This window comes from Triticum dicoccoides, chromosome 2B (assembly GCF_002162155.2).
Source record: "Triticum dicoccoides isolate Atlit2015 ecotype Zavitan chromosome 2B, WEW_v2.0, whole genome shotgun sequence".
Lineage (NCBI taxonomy): Eukaryota > Viridiplantae > Streptophyta > Magnoliopsida > Poales > Poaceae > Triticum > Triticum dicoccoides.
Window position 1 is genome coordinate 34770148 of NC_041383.1, and position 14261 is coordinate 34784408.

The 14261-nt window shown below is 45.6% G+C and overlaps 3 long non-coding RNA genes across 4 annotated transcripts; all 3 read left to right on the plus strand.

Moving 5' to 3' along the window:
* The first annotated feature begins 7030 nt into the window (after positions 1-7030).
* Positions 7031-9726, plus strand: LOC119366967. Of its 2 annotated transcripts, none has more exons than XR_005176153.1 (6): positions 7031-7082; positions 8133-8194; positions 8272-8694; positions 8761-8877; positions 9405-9543; positions 9628-9726. It is a non-coding gene; the product is annotated as an uncharacterized LOC119366967 (long non-coding RNA). The 2 variants fall into 2 exon arrangements; XR_005176154.1 differs by having other exon boundaries at positions 8779-8877.
* An 808-nt stretch (positions 9727-10534) lies between these two features.
* LOC119366968 lies at positions 10535-10951 on the plus strand. Its single transcript, XR_005176155.1, has 3 exons — positions 10535-10633; positions 10742-10813; positions 10885-10951. It is a non-coding gene; the product is annotated as an uncharacterized LOC119366968 (long non-coding RNA).
* Positions 10952-10959: 8 nt separating this feature from the next.
* LOC119366969 lies at positions 10960-12784 on the plus strand. The gene is made up of 4 exons (XR_005176156.1): positions 10960-11016; positions 11118-11227; positions 11773-11896; positions 12647-12784. It is a non-coding gene; the product is annotated as an uncharacterized LOC119366969 (long non-coding RNA).
* Positions 12785-14261: the final 1477 nt, after the last annotated feature.

Sequence of the window (14261 nt, forward strand, 5' to 3'; positions counted from 1 at the left end):
GAGAGAGACGGCGTGGGCTCGGGGAGGCCGGCGACGACGGCGGGCGCGGGCTCTGGGAGGACGGCGTGGGCTCGAGGAGGCCGGCGCGGGCTCGGGGAGGCCGGCGACGATGACGGGCGCGGGCGACGGCGACGACGACGACGGGGGCGGCGGGCGGTGTCGATGTGCTCGGCGTCGTCGGAGGGCAACTGGTGGCGATGAACTCTGCAAAACTGAGAAGTGCTACTTATATACAAGCAGCATTGGTCCCGGTTGGTGGCACAAACCGGGACTAATGCACCCTTTAGTCCCGGTTGGTGCCACCAACCGGGACCAAAGGCCTCTTTTTCGGCAGCCCAAAGGGCGGGAAGCTGCGATCTTTAGTCCCGGTTGGTGGCACCAACCGGGACCAATGCCCCCCTTTAGTCCCGGTTGGAGCCACCAACCGGGACCAAAGGCCCCTGTGCTGCCCGCATCGGGGCCAAAGTTTAGTCCCACCTCGCTAGTTGAGAGGGACGCGCAGTGGTTTATAAGCCCCACTGCCGCACCCCTCTCGAACTCCTCTCTACTGCAGGCTTATGGGCCTACTTGCGACTGCTTTGCCTGATGGGCCTTCTGGGCCTACTGCGGGCCTGAATCCTGGCCCATAGTATTGATTCACATCGTATTCAGGCCGTGGGGGCCCAGTGGGGTGCATTTTTTTTTGTTTTTTTGTTTTCTTTACTTATTGTTGCTATTTTTATTTTTTTTCCAGTTTTTTTGTTTCGTTTTGTGCATTATTTATTTTCTTTTGTTTTTGCTTTATTTTTAATTCTTTTTGCTTTTCGTTTTAGGACAATTATAAACTTTCCACTTTTTTTGTTTTTTTGTTTTCTTTCTTGCTTTATTTATTTTATTTTGTTTCTACTTACAACAAAATACTTATTGTTGCTATTTTTAATTATTACGAGGGCCAAACCATAAGACATTAAAGCATTTCAAATTAACTCTGAAAAAGTTGAAAGTTGGCATGGTATCATAAATTGACCCACACATAGCATGTGCATGTACAAAACGGACAATGGTATCATACTCGTCAGTTACAAAGTTGGCACGGTATCATCATAATAGTTGCGGGAGAAAGTCTTCTCTTTTTTTTTGCTTGTGTCATTTGCTTATTGCGCCGTAACCATGGATAATCTTCATCGTTTATCAGGATGCTGGGGTCAGCCTTGACTTTAAAGGGAGGAATTTCATGAAACTTTTTCATAATCTTCAAACATGTCTGTCTTGTCCTCCACTCCCACGATGTCCCTTTTTCCTGAAAGAACTATGTGGCGCTTTGGCTCATCGTATGATGTATTCACTTCCTTATCTTTTCTCTTTGTCGGTCTGGTAGACATGTCCTTCACATAGATAACCTGTGCCACATCATTGGCTAGGACGAACGGTTCTTCAGTGTACCCAAGATTTTTCAGATCCACTGTTGTCATTCCGTACTGTGGGTCTACCTGTACCCCGCCTCCTGACACATTGACCCATTTGCACTTAAACAAAGGGACCTTAAAATCATGTCCGTAGTCAAGTTCCCATATGTCCACTATGTAACCATAATATGTGTCATTTCCCCTCTCGGTTGTTGCATCAAAGCGGACACCGCTGTTTTGGTTGGTGCTCTTTTGATCTTGGTCAATCATGTAAAATGTATTCCCATTTATCTCGTATCCTTTCCAAATCAATACAGTCAAAGATGGTCCCCTGGATAACAGTGTTGTGACCTCTGATACGTGCTTCCAACCAACTGCTGAAAGTCCTGATGTGTTCACATGTAATCCAGTCGTCGCACTGCTCCGGGTGTTTGGAGCGCAGATTGTTCTTATGTTCATCGACATACGGGGTCACCAAGGTAGAGTTCTGTAGAACTGTGTAGTGTGCTTGAGACCAAGAATATCCGTCCCTGCATATTATTGAGTCCCTTCCAAGCGTGCCTTTTCCAGTCAGTCTCCCCTCATACCGCGATTTAGGGAGACCTATCTTCTTAAGGCCAGGAATGAAGTCAACACAAAACCCGATGACATCCTCTGTTTAATGGCCCATGGAGATGCTTCCTTCTGGCCTAGCGCGGTTACGGACATATTTCTTTAGGACTCCCATGAACCTCTCAAAGGGGTACATATTGTGTAGAAATACGGGGCCCAGAATGACAATCTCGTCAACTAGATGAACTAGGACGTGCGTCATGATATTGAAGAAGGATGGTGGGAGCACCAGCTCGAAACTGACAAGACATTGCACCACATCACTCCTTAGCCTTGGTATGATTTCTGGATCGATCACCTTCTGAGATATTGCACTGAGGAATGCACATAGCTTCACAATGGCTAATCGGACGTTTTCCGGTAGAAGCCCCCTCAATGCAACCGGAAGCAGTTGCGTCATAATCACGTGGTAGTCATGAGACTTTAGGTTCTGAAACTTTTCCTCTGCCATATTTATTATTCCTTTTATATTCGACGAGAAGCCAATCGGGACCTTCATACTAAGCAGGCATTCAAAGAAGATTTCCTTCTCTTCTTTGGTAAGAGCATAGCTGGCAGGACCTTCATACTGCTTTGGAGGCATGCCGTCTTTTTCGTGCAAACGTTGCAGGTCCTCTCGTGCCTCAGCTGTATCTTTTGTCTTCCCATACACGCCCAAGAAGCCTAGCAGGTTCATGCAAAGGTTCTTCGTCACGTGCATCACGTTGATCGAAGAGCGGACCTCTAGGTCTTTCCAGTAGGGTAGGTCCCAAAATATAGATTTCTTCTTCCACATGGGTGCGTGTCCCCCAGCGTCACTCGGAACAGCTAGTCCGCCGGGACCCTTTCCAAAGATTACGTGTAAATCATTGACCATAGCAAGTACGTGATCACCGGTACGCATGGCGGGCTTCTTCCAGTGATCTACCTCGCCTTTGAAATGCTTGCCTTTCTTTCGACATTGATGGTTGGTCGGAAGAAATCGACGATGGCCCAGGTACACATTCTTCCTGCAGCTTGCCAGGTATATACTATCGGTGTCAAGTAAACAGTGCGTGCATGCATGGTATCCCTTGTTTGTCTGTCCTGAAAGGTTACTGAGAGCGGGCCAATCGTTGATGGTCACGAACAGCAACGCCTTTAGGTTAAATTCCTCCTGTTTGTGCTCATCCCACGTACGTACACCGTTTCCATTCCATAGCTCTAAAAGTTCTTCAACTAATGGCCTTAGGTACACATTAATGTCATTGCCGGGTTGCTTAGGGCCTTGGATGAGAACTGGCATCATAATGCCCTTCCGCTTCATGCACATCCAAGGAGGAAGGTTATACATACATAGAGTGACGGGCCAGGTGCTGTGATTGCTGCTCTGCTCCCCGAAAGGATTAATGCCATCCGCGCTTAAAGCAAACCATACGTTCCTTCGCTCACTTGCAAACTCATCCCAGCACTTTCTCTCGATTTTTCTCCACTGCGACCTGTCAGCGGGTGCTCTCAACTTCCCGTCTTTCTTACGGTCCTCACTGTGCCATCGCATCAACTTGGCATGCTCTCCGTTTCTGAACAGACGTTTCAAATGTGGTATTATAGGAGCGTACCACAACACCTTCGCAAGAACCCTCTTCCTGGGGGGCTCACCGTCAACATCACCAGGGTCATCTCGTCTAATCTTATACCGTAATGCACCACATACCGGGCATGCGTTCAGATCCTTGTATGCACCGCGGTAGAGGATGCAGTCATTAGGGCATGCATGTATCTTCTGCACCTCCAATCCTAGAGGGCAGACGACCTTCTTTGTTGCGTATGTACTGTCGGGCAATTCGTTATCCTTTGGAAGCTTCTTCTTCAATATTTTAAGTAGCTTCTCAAATCCTTTGTCAGGCACAGCATTCTCTGCCTTCCACTGCAGCAATTCCAGTACGGTACCCAGCTTTGTGTTGCCATCTTCGCAATTGGGGTACAACCCTTTTTTGTGGTCCTCTAGCATGCGATCGAACTTCAGCTTCTCCTTTTGACTTTCGCATTGCGTCCTTGCATCGACAATGACCCGGCGGAGATCATCATCATCGGGCACATCGTCTGGTTCCTCTTGATCTTCAGCAGCTTCGCCCGTTGTAGCATCATCGTGCACATCGTCTGGTTCCTCTTGATCTTCAGGAGCATCACCGTATTCAGGGGGCACATAGTTGTCATCGTACTCTTCTTCTTCGCCATCTTCCATCATAACCCCTATTTCTCCGTGCCTCGTCCAAACATTATAGTGTGGCATGAAACCCTTGTAAAGCAGGTGGGTGTGGAGGATTTTCCGATCAGAGTAAGACTTCGTATTCCCACATACAGGGCATGGACAACACATAAAACCATTCTGCTTGTTTGCCTCAGCCACTTCGAGAAAATCATGCACGCCCTTAATGTACTCGGAGGTGTGTCTTGAACCGTACATCCATTGCCGGTTCATCTGCGTGCATTATATAATTAAGTGACCAAATTAATAGAAGTTCATCATCATATTAAAACCAAAGTACATACATAGTTCTCATCTAACAACATAAAGCTCTGCAGAGCATCTAAATTAATTAAACCATACACTGAAACTATGTAAAACATTTCAATGCGAAAACAAATGCGATCATAATCGCAACCAATGTAACAAACTGATCCAACGGCATAATGATACCAAGCCTCGGTATGAATGGCATATTTTCTAATCTTTCTAATCTTCAAGCGCATTGCATCCATCTTGATCTTGTGATCATCGATGACATCCGCAACATGCAACTCCAATATCATCTTCTCCTCCTCAATTTTTCTAATTTTTTCCTTCAACAAATTGTTTTCTTCTTCAACTAAATTTAACCTCTCGACAATAGGGTCGGTTGGAATTTCCGGTTCAACAACCTCCTAGATAAATAAAATCTATGTTACGTTGGTCGGCATAATTGTCATAAACAATAAATGAACCAATAGTTATGAAAAGATAATATATACCACATCTGAATCATAGACAGGACGAGGGCCGACGGGGGCGGATACCAAAACCATCGCACTATATAAGATGCAATAATAAAAGTAAGAAAATTATACAAGTATCTATATAAACATACAAGTAAGAGTTTTTTTCCTTTCAGAAAGAAGATAAGAACTAGAGGCTCACCACGGTGGTGCCGGCGACGCGGGCGATCGACGGCGGTGAAGACGGGGACGGGACGTGACGGTCCGCTAAACCTAGACAAATATTGAGAAAAATGGAGCTTAGAGGTGGAGCTTGGAGAGGAGAAAGCTTAAGTAGTGTGGCTCGGGCATTCCATCGAACACCTCGTGTGCATAGGAGGTGAGCTAGAGCAACACAAAGCTCTCTCCTCACCGGCCACGAAAAACAGAGCAGTGAGAGTGCTCTGCTCGCGGGGTATATATAGGCAATTAATTGATCCCGGTTCATAGCATGAACCGGGACTAAAGGGAAGCCTTTGGTCCCGGTTCATCCCCCCAACCGGGACCAATGGTGGTGGGCCAGGAGCAAGGCACATTGGTCCAGGTTCGTCCCGCCAACCGGGACCAAAAGGTCCAGACGAACCGGGACCAATGGCCCACGTGGCCCGGCCGGCCCCCGGGGCTCAAGAACCGGGTCCAATGCCCCCATTGGTCCCGGTTCTGGATTGAACCGGGACTAATGGGCTGGACCGGCCTGGACCATTGCCCCCTTTTCTACTAGTGCTCGTTCGTCCCGCCTCCCGTCGTTGCACAACCCCGGGCTCTGGTAGTGACATGTGGGATTGGCGCGGCAACATGTGCTGGCGGTTAAACAAACATGTAGGACCCACACGTCATGTGTCGACGGAGGGCAGCGCCATCGCTAGATTGATGTCAAGTCAAGGATTCACAACTCATACTTAACAATATGTTGAGGTCGATCCGGCCGATTGATTTTGGCACGCATGCGTATTTGTCCGATCCTGCCGGGCGTTTGAGTTGAGGTCGATCCGAGCGTGCATCAAATCTCGTTTTTGTTCGATCCTGCCGGGCGTTTGAGTTGAGGTCGATCCGAGCGTGCATCGAATCTTGTTTTTTACCCCTGCTAGTACACGTAATCAAGGCTCTCCAAAAAGAAAAAGGAAAATGAAAAAATGCACGCGTCGGTTAGAGCATTTACATCCGGACGCCTCATAGCCGCCTCAAACATCCGGTCTGACTGCCCGGTCACTGACCGACCAAAAAAAAAACAAGCATGACGGACGGTCCGGTCACTGACCGACCAAATAACGACCCCAAACGTCCTGGCTAACCGGCATCCCTCAAACCCAACCCAAATGTGGGGCGGATATAGGAAGGCCCGGGCTTGGCGGCCGCGGACCACAACGGCCCCAAACATCGCAGACGTGTTTGTCCGTGTACTAGCAATGCAGCGGACATAAAGACGAGGCCTGTCAACCCACCCACTGTTATAACTCAGGAATTTTGACCGTCAATCACCAAGTTTACGTCTGAAAAAAATTGGGTCCAAAACTACCGACAGGAAGTGAAAAAGTGAAAAAGTGAAAAAATTTGCGCCTCATACTCGGGGTGTCTGGGTTCAAAGTGAAAGTGAAGATGAAAAAGAGAAAGTGAAGGAAGTGAACAAGGAAATTTTGACCTTCAATCACCCTGACACCCCGCATTCTCTCCTCTCCTCTCCCGACGCGCCGCCGCCGCCGCCCCCATCTCCGACTCCGATGCGCAGCCACCGCCCCTCACCTTCCTCCATCTCCATCTCACCCGCCGCCACCCCCTTCTCTCCCTCGGCTGTCGCGCTTCCGGATGGACCCGGTGAGTAGGCCGGCGGCGCTCCCCGATCTGCTCGTCCTGCCGGCCGCGGCGAAGTGAGGCTCCAGGATCCGCGCTCGGGGCGGCCTCGACGCAGGTGCTCGGTGTGCCCGGCCGCCCAAGACTCCGCCTTCCTCACGCTAGTGCATCTGGAGAGGAGGAGGGGGCGGCACACACAGCCGTGCCCTGCCGTCGGCGACGACGGTGCGGCCGTGCCCTCCGACGCCGCTCTTCTGCGTGTATGAGGACACCAACTCCACTCTCGACGACGACCGCGCCATGGAATGGAGCCCTTCAAGGAAGGTCCCCTCTCCCTCTCCTTGTCTCTCTCCTTCACCTCCAATTTCTCTCACCTCGTGGCCTGCTTGGTGCCACGGCCATGTCCAATTAGGCTCGCTCGATTGGGCGCTCAATTGATTGCCTCACATGCATGCTACATGGTCTCTGCAGGATGCACCCAATTGCTTGCTTGGTTTCCCTAAAATCCCCAGTTTTATTTTTTAGGGTTCACCGTTGCTGTTCTATTCACTGTCTCGTGCTTATTTTTCTAGCTTAAGGCTTTTGCTTAGAGTTGTAAATTCATTCATGTCTTAACTGGATACTATGATATGATTGCCAGTATTTGATTCTTGAAAGGTCTGCTGTTTAGCATCAACCTCGGATTCTCTATTCACTGAATCTTTGGGGGAGGGGCGCTCTCACACCCCGGGTTCAGATGATCTCGCATTATGCGTCATCCGATACGCCATGCATGTTTGTGCCAAAAGCAGGCACTGGCGTTCTGAAAAAATGTTGTATTTGTTGTTGCGTGTACTGGCAGACGCATATATAGGAGTACGTGGTGAGCTGCACCGTCGGCTGTGCCTCTGTTCCCCACTTCCGTCGGCTGTGCCTCTGTTCCCCACTTCCGTCAGCTTGTTTTTTTGTGTGCAGAAACAAACTGGATGACATGTCTCTAGTAGATTCGGAGCAGTTGGCCGTAGAACATGGCGGCGACAGGACTTCCCGCTCTTTGTCTCCGACGAAATGGACTTCCCGCTGGGTCCAATTAGCACGAGTCGAGCTTAATTTGTATAAGAGGAGCTAGACTCGACTACTCATGCGCTGCCCAACTACCTAAGCTAGTCTTTTTGTTGTTGCACGGACATGTCCATAGTTTAGTAGCTGAAATTCAGAAGTCAGAACTGTTCGTCTGCACACTGATAGGAATAGTTCCGATGCATCGACCGACATCGTTGTAGTAGGGAGATTAGTTTTCGTGCAATGGACAGTGATATTGCTATTTGATGTTTGTAATGCAATTCTAGCTAGTTGAATAGAGTTTTAGCTGAGATTGGGATTATGCATTTGCAGACTTTGGGTTGCTTGTAACCCGCCATGTCACAGATAGGGTGCCTGTTAGAAATCTTCTATGGGTAAGTATGCAGAGAAGATCTTATCATGGCTGCTGTTTCTTTCAGTATAATAACTTGGACTTGCATGTACTTTGTAGGGGTAACCAACAAGCGACAAATATTCAGTCTTGAGGGCGCAAGTACTGAAGCTATGATCCAGCTGTTGAGAATAACTGATAATCATGGTGTCTTATGTGTAACTATTTTCTTCAGAAATCACCAAGTACTTGTGAGTGCTTACCTTTTACATACTATGTTGTTCTTGGATCATGAATGACTCTGTTCTATTGTCGTCTAGTTCTTCTCTAATAAGTACATACTATCTTGTTCTTGCCTGTGCATTCATCCGAAGCTAGTTTTGCTTATGTGTGTACTGTTTTGATTGCCATGTCAGACTGTAAAGGTTTTCGTGTCACCGACAACTCTGCTTCACTAGTAGATTGGGGAAGGCGGCCGCTGCCCTCGTCTCCGCATTGCCACGTCCTACTCCTCTGCTCCACAACGTACATGGCTAAAGTAAGGTAAGACTCCAGTGTGTATTCAGCTATTGTGCACTTCTCGGCTGACTAAACAGTGGTGGAATTTAGTCAGGGTTGCACGTGCAGGTACAACTCGTCGACGTCAAGGAGAATGATGCCTTAGACCAGTCTGAGAAGCCATCGCCGTCCTCGGGTGCTGCCGCCAACGGATACGGGTGCTTGGTGGTAAGAAGACTCTTCTCCTCCCCTCACTTCTCCCACTTTGGGTTCATGGCCTTAGTGCCAGCCATGGACATTGACTTGATATTGTTCTGTGCTTGTGGTTATCTGCCAATAACTTTCCTTTTTGCTTGCATATGTTGGCATGGTTTATTGCAACCATTAATATTCTGTTAAGGCTTACAAATATCTAATGTTGTTGTAGCTCATATTCTTGTCCTGGCTATCAGTGTGTTTCATAGGTAGGCTTTAGGTTGCTGTGATGCTAAATATGCTTAACTAGTCAATCACAATCACAATACGCCAAAGATGGTCAAATGGCTCATTCCATATGGTCATTGATGTTGGATGCTCCCCATTTTCTATTGTAGCTTAGATTTTATCCTGTGTTTACTTTTGCATAGTTGCAGATCATGAATGACTGTTTTATTGTGGTCTAGTTCTTCTCTAATAAGAACATATATTGTTCTTGCTTGTGCATTTATCCAAACCTAGTTTTGCTTACGTGTGTACTATTTTGATTGCCCTGACAGACTGAAGAGGATGTTAGAGTTTTTCATGTCATCGACAACTCTGCGTCACTAGTAGATTGGGGTGTTCGGCTGCCACCCTTGTCTCCGCCGTGGCCATCCTCCTCTTCATCTGTTCCACAACGTCCATGGCTTAAACAAGGTAAGACTCTAGTGTGTATTTAGCTATGGTGCACTTCTCGTCTGACTAAACAGTGGTGGAATTCAACCAAGGTTGCACGTGCAGGTACAGCTCATGGACGCCAAGGAGAATGATGCCTTAGACTAGTCTGAGAAGCCATCGCTGCCCTTGGATGTTCCCGCCGACAAAGACGGGCACATGGTGGTAAGAATGCTCTTCTCCTCCCGCAATTCTCCAACTTTGGGTTCATGGCCTTTGTACCAGACATGAAACCAATGGCTTGATATTGTGATGTGCTTCTGGTCACCTGCATGTTCATGTTCATCTGATTCCATTTGGTTGTCAGTTTAAGTGGACATGATTGATTGTGTTCTTTACCTTATAACTTAGCATCATTCATGTTCCTCAACTCTACCAGCAAAGGCTCCTACAAAAGACTTAATGGTTCAAAACGTAAATACTGGGCACTTGAATCGTGTAAAAATCCTAAAGCCATAAGTTGTTATAGCAGACAAACCAATTCTCTGTGACACTGCAAATTGTGGTTTCATCTACGAGTTCCAAATAATGCACAACTTTAAAAAAAGTGGTAAGTTTGTTAATGCCCAGCCGTTGGTACCATTAATGGCCGAGCCTTTTTTTATTATGCCTGTGTCGGAATCTGAAATATATCATTCTTTTCTTTTATCCAGTAGGAATGCTAATTGACAAAGATAGAAGGTGTTCCATTGTTCTAGCTCCCTACCCTTTCTTCGGTACTAGTCTCTATGTTGTTGCTCGTGTTGGGATGATCGTGGAGTGTTTTTTCTCGTGAAGCATGGAAATAAAAATAACCACCATTTATGAGACTGAATCAAAACTAACAACGGAAACTACGAGAAATGATTATTCGGAGCTACTCTGTTTTGAACCGTGGCTTACCGTTTGCTCTTCTTTTGTTCATTATATATATGTATGTAAATTCAAGGTTGAACTAAAAGATGCATTGTTTTTTGGCCTTCAGACACAAGATTGGGCTACTCAGCCAAGGAGAAGTGGCGGTGTACTTCATCACAGCCTTCCGTTTTCGAAAACATCAGTCAATCCTTTGTTAAGTGAGCATAATGGACATGTTAGTGTTGTTGCCTTTAAAAACACAGCAATGGTTCTTTTGCTTGCTTATTTTTCTTTAGCTAGTCACGTTCCAAATGTTATCTAATAGTTATGATCTTCTGTGCAGCAATGACCCAACCATGCCCATAATGGCCATACAGTACAACAAGGCATCCTCGTTGGTCTATGTTGCAAATGGGTAAGTAAGCTCTTTCAATCTTTCTAGTATCGAGTGACTGCGACCGCCAACTCTAACCTTACCATCTTTAGGCTGCAGCACTTTCCATGCTTTCAAGCCGAAGGACTTCACTCCGAGGGCATACTCTACAAGCAATACAATTCAGAGAGACACGAGGAAATCAAGTCAAAATCAACCGATTATCTTAGACCCTTTTGCACATGGTAATTATCTTGCAGATATGCGGGGTGTGGTGTTTTTTTGTCTGCCTAGCTTGCTGGATGTCTTACTGGATACTGTAGCTAATTCTTTTTCGTATCTTCAGGACATTTGAGAGCACTCTACTCTTTAGTCTGTTGGAACAAAGTTATGATGTTTCCGTTTCACACAAGAAATCAATTGCAAGAAGATCATGACAGCAGCTTGTCATGTAAGGTATAATTTGTGTCCTCTTTATTATGTCAGAATTACTTTGATCTTGATTAGTTGACTAGGTGATACTCTTGGAAGTTAATCATCGAGTGTTCCTTAATTTTTGTTTGTAGTTTATTGACGTCGACACTCCATTTGAGATTCCATACATCTTATCATAGATTTGGAATGAATCTGATCGCGATTATCTGGGTTTAGAACATGGACACAAAAATATCGAGATTCATGTGTGAGTTATGTCGACATTTCGATTAAGAAGGCTTTAGTTTTGTAGGTTAGAGAAATGTCATAGTGTTGCCTTGTTTTTGTTTGAAATTCCTGGTTAGGGATCTTCTTGATCCTTGATAGCAATAGTTGGTGATCATTCTGTGTTCTCTTTTGAGATGTTTGTCCACCTGTACGCCTTCATTTCCTAGGGCTTAGTTTGTGTGGACCAAGCCTCCAACTATTCTCTTGTCAATCTTTGTAGTGTTGAGTGAGCAGATTGCACTTTGTAGTAGGTTGCAAGCGGTAAATTGTTTTTAGCCCTGAATGTGTTCTTCATGTAGGCGTTTCAAGCCAAAGGACGGATTCACTCCAAGATCATGCTGTGCAAGCAGCACAAATTCAGAGAGCCTCAAGGAAATCAAGGCAAAAATGTACTGGCCATACAAACCTCTGTTCCTCTCTCACGTGGGTAAACCCCTCCAGTCCTCTCTGCTCTACTTTATCTCATGCACTTGTGTGCCTATGGCCATTGCGCCATGACAAGCTTAGTGTTTTGGTATCTCATGGTGGGTTGTGATGCCAACGTTTGTGCCTCTCGGGCTTCTGGTATAATAATTTGTGCCATCGTTTTACAGCAGTGATATGATAGTTCGATCCCTAGGTCTCTTATGCGTGCAGGTCCGTAAGAGTATACCATGATTCTGTGCTGGACACCCTATATGAACCTTAGGTTTAACCCTAGCGATTTCTTGTTTTGTAAGTTCTCACATTAGCAACGAACTTGCTGATGTACATGGATAAATCTCTCTTGTAGCACTGATCTGGTGCCTTCAAAAGATGCATTTTCTTCCCCTATGAGCTTGCTGGGTGGATTATTATTTCCAAGTGCCACTGATAGTCGGATTCAAAATATGAAAACTGAGCCATCCAACTAATCGAAATGGCGCCTTTCCCTATTATGGAGCAAACTATATGACGTAGTTTGTGTTTCTAGTTGCCTTGCTGGGCGAAATGTGAACGCAATGTTTTTCTTGTTTTTATACCATTATAAAGTAGTGATCTAATGAGATAGATTTTATTAAATGATCCTTTAACTTTGGAAAGTACTGATGCGTTAGCATATAAGTAACACGGATTGATGATTTGGCTGCGTGTTTCCTGCCTCATCGTCTTGCTGGATGATCTAGTGAGCAAGACCTGTTCTTTTTGTTGCAGGTAATTGCATAGTTGATTGTGCGTCACAGCATCAACCCTTGCACCTTCTATTGCTGACATATACTTGTGAGTGCAAGACTTGTCAATGAGCACCTGGCAGCTGTTCTCTCCCTGGCAGTGAGTTCAGTCTGCTGCAACCACCTCTCCTTCGATGGTGGATCAGGTAATTGCTTGGTCTCCTCCCCAGACACCATGCTGTGTAGGTGTTGGCTTGTGGGGTGTCATGTGGATATACATGATTACATGAAATAAAGTCAGTCTTCTCTTAAGTTAAAACCATGCAATAATCTCTGTTTTGTTCAAGATCAATGTGTTGATAGTTTTAGCCTTTAAGTACACGTATGTGCAGTGCAGGTGCTAGTGTTCTACTCCCTCCGTTCCTAAATATAAGACCTTTTAGAGATTCCAATAGTGACTACACAAGAAGCAAAATGAGTGAATCTACACTCATGTTGAAATCCCTAAAAGGGCTTATATTTAGAAACGGAGGGAGTGGCTGTTATGTGTGGCAACCGCGACAGTGGTGGCCACCTCTTCCTCGGTCCAGGCGAGTCCTGTGTTTGTGTTTTCGTCTTCTGGCTGCCACAATATTGATTGTGATTATCTTGTCATTGGCATTGATTCCTGTGCTGGTTAATTAGCGTTGGCCACCAGAATGAATTTTCTTTTCCAGTATCTTGTTGCTCCACTTTTCTTTGTTTTTTTGTTAGTTTTGGTACTGGATACCTGGTTATGTTTAAGACTAGTTTCTTAGCTGAAATATGATTCTAGGGAGCACTTGTCATTTGGGGATTATGGACTAGCAGGAATGAACCATAAAGCGTCATAGTGAACCATGTTCTGTGTCATGTTTCTACTGCAGCAACGAAGGATTCTATTGAGCCCTCGGCCGAGACAGAACAAGTTTTTGAGGCGCTCACTACCAATCGTCGAAGACATGTCAAAGCCCTTGAGTTGGTCGGTTTCTCTAAGCACTGGAGCTGGGCGTTTTGCCCCTTTTTTGGGTAGTGTAATGTGGTGGGAGTTATTTTAACCTGTTAGTGAGGAAATCATCTTCTGGTAAAGATGATCATATATGTACAAACCTGTAGTGTTTGGTTTGGTTGTAGCTGATACTTATTTGTATATGGATTAGGTGCCTTTGATTTGATTCAACACGGGCTAGTGATGATTTATATGTACCAAATCTCTTTCATTTTGATGGATTTGCGACGGCGCCTGAGATTGATTTTCTTTCTGGCATGGCACAGTAGAATGTTCATCAGCATGCAAAGATTGCGGAAATTCAAATGCTCACATATATGTATGTATGTATGTATGCGCTTCTTCCTGTGCCTTTTAGCTTGGTTTCTTTGGTTTGTTGTCAAGTCGATTTATTTTCATTTGAGGGTTTCGAGCCGCGCCTGGCCTCAGTCCTGAATCTTGTTATGTTTAGTGTTTGTGAGCTGGTTGGTCATCGTACCTATGGTGGATGTTGATCGTTGGTTCTTGTGCTTATTATCTTTCCGGTTTCAGTATGTAGTCAGACCATATGATTTATCTATATGAAATTGGTTGCTCCAAAATAAAAATAAAAATAAAAAGGTGTGTGCTCCTGTGTGAAAGTAAAATCACC